Source organism: Aegilops tauschii, chromosome 1 (assembly GCF_002575655.3).
Source record: "Aegilops tauschii subsp. strangulata cultivar AL8/78 chromosome 1, Aet v6.0, whole genome shotgun sequence".
NCBI classification, from domain to species: Eukaryota; Viridiplantae; Streptophyta; class Magnoliopsida; order Poales; family Poaceae; genus Aegilops; species Aegilops tauschii.
The window spans coordinates 363,701,131-363,707,130 of record NC_053035.3 but is presented as its reverse complement, the minus strand read 5'-3'; positions in this window follow the sequence as shown (position 1 = coordinate 363,707,130).

Below are 6,000 nucleotides of genomic sequence, written 5' to 3'. Positions count from 1 at the left end.
GTGTTGTCCTTCTCTTTGCCCATTTCTCATAGGGAGTGATCTCATTATCCTTTGTCGGAACTTTATTCAGGACATGACATGCCGTCAATATAGCCTCCCCCACCATGCCTTGGATAAACCCGATGTATCTAACATGGCGTTAACCAAATCAGTTAGAGTACGGTTTTTCCGCTCGGCAACCCCGTTTGACTGGGGTGAATAGGGGGGCGTCCTCTCATGAATAATGCCGTGTTCCGCACAGAAGGAATCAAACTCACTCGAGAAGTACTCTCCACCACGATCTGACCGGACTCGTTTAATTTTCTTTTCAAGTTGATTCTCAACTTCTGCCTTATAGATTTTAAAGTAGTGTAGAGCCTCATCTTTAGTATTTAACAGATACACATAGCAATATCTAGTGGAATCATCTATCAATGTCATGAAGTATATCTTTCCACCTTTAGTCAACATACCATTCATCTCACAAAGATCAGAATGTATGAGTTCTAATGGTGCCAAGTGTCTCTCCTCCGCGGCATTGTGAGGCTTGCGAGGTTGCTTAGCTTGCACACATGAAAGGCACTTAGAGCCTTTGGCTAAAGTAAAACTCGGGATTAAATCCAACTTGGCTAGCCGCGTCATAACACCGAAACTAATGTGACAAAGACGTGAATGCCAAACTTTAGATTCATTAACATTCGAATGAACATGGTTCACGACTTTATTACAAAAATCTGCGAGGGAAAGGCGGAACATCCCTCCGCTCTCATAACCTTTTCCAACAAAGAGTCCATATTTCGTAACAACTAATTTATTAGACTCGAAAACCAACTTAAACCCTTCTCTACATAGAAGGGAGCCACTAACGAGGTTCTTCTTGATGGCGGGGACATGCTGCACGTTCTTCAGCTGCACGATCCTTCCCGAAGTAAACTTCAGATCGACCGTGCCAACACCATGAACAGAAGCACTCGCGCCATTCCCCATCAATACGGACCCGTGGCCTGTGACCTGGTAAGAAGTGAACAATGACATGTCAGCACACACATGTACACCTGCACCTGTGTCCACCCACCAATCGGTGGGCTGAAACACTGAAAAAAACAGTAAATAAATTACCGTACCCAGGTGCACCATTCTCATTGTTGTCCACAATCATGTTGACGGACTTGGAGTCCTGTCCTGACTTCTTGTACTTGTTTGGGCACTTGTTGGCCCAATGTTCAATCGAACCACAAGTAAAGCAGCCCTCGTCCTTCTTGTTCTTCTTGAAGGTCTTCTCACCCTTCTTCTTAAAGTCGGTATTGTGTTGGACATCGTTCTTTCCCTTGGGCTTGTGGGAGTTGAAGTTCTTCTGGTTCACCATGTTGGCGACAGAAGTCCCTTTGGCCCCTTTTCCGTGCGAGTCCTTTGCCCTTGAATTCTGCTCAACACTCAGATGGCCAATGACATCCTCCACAGAGAATTCACGCCTCTGATGTTTCAGAGTGGTGGCAAAGTTCCTCCAGGAATTAGGGAGCTTAGCGATTATGCAGCCCGCGACAAACTTGCCCGGTAACTCGCACTTAAGAAGTTCAAGCTCCTTAACAATGCATATTATCTCATGAGCTTGCTCCAATACAGGACGGTTTTCAACCATCTTGTAATCGTGGAACTGCTCTATAATATACATCTCGCTTCCAGCATCGGCTGCCCCGAACTTAGATTCGAGCGCCTCCCACAAGTCCTTGGAGACATGCACATGTAAATATGTGTCGACCAGTTTATCTCCGATCACGCTAAGAACTGCTCCGAGAAACACAACGGTAGCCTCCTTGAACGCCTTCTCCTGTTCAGGAGCAATCGTTCCCGTGGAGACACCGGTGACCCAGAACACGTTCATAGCCGTGAGCCATAACGTGGTCTTAGTCTGCCAACGCTTAAAGTATGTACCGGTAAACTTATCCGGTTTCAGTGCAGCGGCAAAGCCACTTGCCGAAAAATTCCTACACATAATAGGTTTTTGGATTGTTGAGTAAATAGGCAATTTCTCGATTAAATTAATCCACGAGTAAATCACTAGCATGACATTGACACATATAATCGCATACTGATATTCAGTCAAACTAGCACATACTACGCTAATTGCAGAAAGATCTACGTATAACGCTAGCATGGCTAAAACAGAAAACAGTAGGAGCGGGATATACGAGTTATACCCTCCAGTAGGCCATGCAGAGGCCGCGGCTTTGGTGGCAGCAGCGGCGTCCTCGATGGCCTTTTTGTCAGCTTCAGCTTTCTCGGCGGCAGCACGTTCGGCGTCGGTGGACATGGTGGTGATGAAGGCGACGCGGACGTAGAGGAAGTAGACGATCGGAAGTGAGCAGTCGCGTAATCGCTGCCCAAAAACCTATTCGCCCCTCACCCCGTACAAGAACCAGAAAAGCGTGGTTTCGGAGACCTGCTCTCCCGTCGACCGTGTACGCGGCGGACGGGATGGAGTCACCGGCGGCAGCAGCAGCAAGGGAACCGGTAGGCGTGCGCGTGGAGCAGATGTGATCTGTTCGTGGCGGCTAGGGTTAGGAGACACCGCACACTTATATGGGCGCAGCCGCGTGGAGAGACGTGGGCTCGACCCACGTCCGAGTCCGTGACAGCCCATGATCCGACGTCTCAGATCATGGCCCAGCTGTCAGAGAACTCTCCGTTAGTGACTGGCAAAAATAAGCGCGTAGGTGTGAGCTCGGCTCCGCTCAATCCCGCAACCCGCGGCGCGTCGTGCGAGGCGGGCGGCGGAGGAGGAGTGCGCGAGGGCCTCTTCTCTTCTCAAGCTCCAATAGCATGTAGAAGAGAAACCCTTATAAGGAGGTCCAACTCCTCTTCCACTTCCAGGGTGGGACTAAACTTCCCACTACACCTAGTGCCATATAACCCACATGGACCCTTAGAGATTTTTCAGAAATTGCTATATGGGCCTAGAGCCCATCTCAAATTTCAGCAGAAACTGATGCGGGCAGCATGGACACGTGTAGTGCACGCAAGATATCGGTACTGAAATCTTCAGTGCTTAATTACTTCATCATTTATTTCTCGGGTACTCCTTTAACACGGTAAATATTTCCGGCATTATCTTAACTTGCTGTTTAATGCGTGATATTAAATACCGACCTGCAAAACAAGTACTGCCAGAAGAAAAGAACTTCAAATAGTGCCATCCAATCTACTTCCTCCATTCTAGTGGAATCTCTACAAAGACTTATATTTAGTAACGGAGGGAGTACTACTGTATTACTAAAAGCATAATACCAAGGGAAAAAAGTTGTGCTAGAGATTCGAAAAAGTAAGGCATCCAGCTCTTCATCCTGTGGATCTCGATGTTAAAGAAACATATCACAACTATTAGATCTCCGTAATCATAAAGATCTGCATATAGTGTACCTAAGCATGTGGTAACAAATATTATATCTATATAAATGTATATAAAAGGATCATAACTACCTCGTTTTGAAAAATGGATCTATGTAGTTACACCTAAAACATATCACAACCTTAAGATATACGTACCTATCTAAACAAATCATAACTCCTATATCTAAAAATTGTACCTAAATTGAGCATAATCATTCGTTTTTAATCATACCTAAAACATCACAATCAAAGATCTTTAGTCATGCTCATATTCTTTCTAAGCACATATCTATTTGCCAAACTTAGCTAACGTTAAATTGTTCAGCTTTCCTATCCAAACATTAGTTATACGGAATAGTATACTGGTTACATAGAACCGCAACCCATGTAATGCCACTTTAAGCAAAAAATCAGCTCACTGGCTTGAACTTTAGTTTCACGTATTGACCTAAAAGAACCATGTTTACGGATTTTAAGAAAATGGATTTTATTTACTAATAAATACCTATCTGATAAGCATTTATTGGTTTGTCAAAGAAATATTCCTGGCATTATCTTAACATGCTGCTTTAATGCATGGATTAAATACTGCCACGCAAAAAGAAACTTTAGATATTCCCATCCAATCTACTAGTACTAAACTCCTAATACAAAGAATTTTTTTGTGCTAGAGAATCTAAAGGGAAAGTAAGGCATCCGGCACTTCACCCTTGGATCGATATTAATTAAATCACAACTATTAGACCTTTGTAATCGTAAAGATCTACATAATGTACCTTTTTTTGCATGAGAATACATTTCTCATTCATAAAATGAAAAGACAAGTTACTAGCCACATAGACACCAACTTCACGAAAATGAAAAGATAATAGAATACTAGCCTCTGCACAAAGAACGATCAGTCATACGTAGGCACGCGGTAGGCAGACCAATGGCAGTAAGGAGGTGAGATTTAGGGCTTAAAACAATGGTAGGTATAGGATGGATAGTGTATATGTTTTGCACGATCTCACTCCTTATCCAAGCACCTCAGACCCCTCTGAATAATCCGGTTGTCTTATGACTCTACAGAAAACAAAAATGAAAACTCTTGAGTCTTCGGATAACAATGCCTTTTTTCCTTTTTAAAGGCCGGGGGGGGGGGGTTTCAACCATCTCCGTAAGATGATCCTCGAGAGACCAATGAACAGATAAACTTAGTAACTATCATTAGTCTCACTAACCACATTGTCATCACATTAAAATACCATCAGGGACTAAATGCACTTTTACTTGGCAGCAGCGCACATCGTCTGGGATCTGCCTCGGTCGAAGGAAGGTCGAAGCCGCCCGGTCCACCTCGATGGAGGGAATTCAGGAGATAGAACGAGGCAGATCCTATCAAACCATGTGTCCAAAACGTCACTCTGGGTATTTTTGGGCTTTTCAGCTCAACAGGGAAAATCCCCTGAAAGCCCTCACAAGCAGTGGTGGAGGTACCAAAATATTATTGGGCGGGCCAGATTGAAGAAAAGCACACAAGTTTAGCTTCCCAGACCCAGTTTCACCTTATTCAATGATTTGGCCTAAGGCTGGGTGGACCACCACCCACTTTTGTTTCAACTAAGCTCCATCCCTACTCCCAATCCCGTGTGTACCAAACAACACGAGAGCTATATCTCACTCTTTACGAGGCGGTAGCTCATCTCGTCTCGCCCCTGGCACCGCTAGCATGCCGACCATGTGTGTTCTGTGGTTTTTGTGGGAGCGGTTTTAGAAAGCTAATATGGACCGGTTTGGACTAGTTGAAATTTTCGCGTGTTCTTTTCTACGTGTTTTCTATATCGTTTTTTCCTTTCGATTTTCTCCTTTTTTGTGCTCATTTATTTTTTATTGTCTTCCTTTCCTTTTATTTTTTCCTTCATTTCTGAAATACACGCAAACATTTTTCAAATGCACATAGAACATTTTTCGTATACATGATGATCAGTTTTCACATACACATTGAGTATTTCCAATTATGGGTTGAACATTTTTCTCAAATACATGTTGAACATTTTTTGATACACGATGAATATTTTTAACACACATTGAACATTATGCATAAATGCCGTGAACATGTTTTTTGAACATGCAAAACATTTTTTAACTGTTATATTTTTTTTAAATGCCACAAACATTTTTTTGAATATTCAGAACTTTTTTTACTTACCCAAATATATATATTAACATTGTATAAACATTTTTTTATATGTAGAGAACATATTTTTGAAATTTGGGGGCATTTTTTGAATGGTATAATTTTTTTATTAATCATGCATATATTTATTTACATTGTATACTTTTATTTAAATTTCTGAAACAAAATTTGAAATGCCCGAACATTTTTTAAATGTCACAAATATTTTTTGGAACGCATGATATTTTTTGGTTGCGTGATGAAATATTGTGAGATTTTGAACCAATTATTTTTGTTTTTAAAATATTTCAAATATATAAACAAAAGTAAAAAAAAGAAGAAAAAATGAGAGGAAAAAACGAACGAAACGTAGCGGACCCACGCGACCCTATTGGGCCCGCCTCGCTTGAGGTACAGACGCGCGCTCAAGGCCTCAGGAGCCGCGCCGATGCGCGCCCCGGCCCGCGCAGATCCCA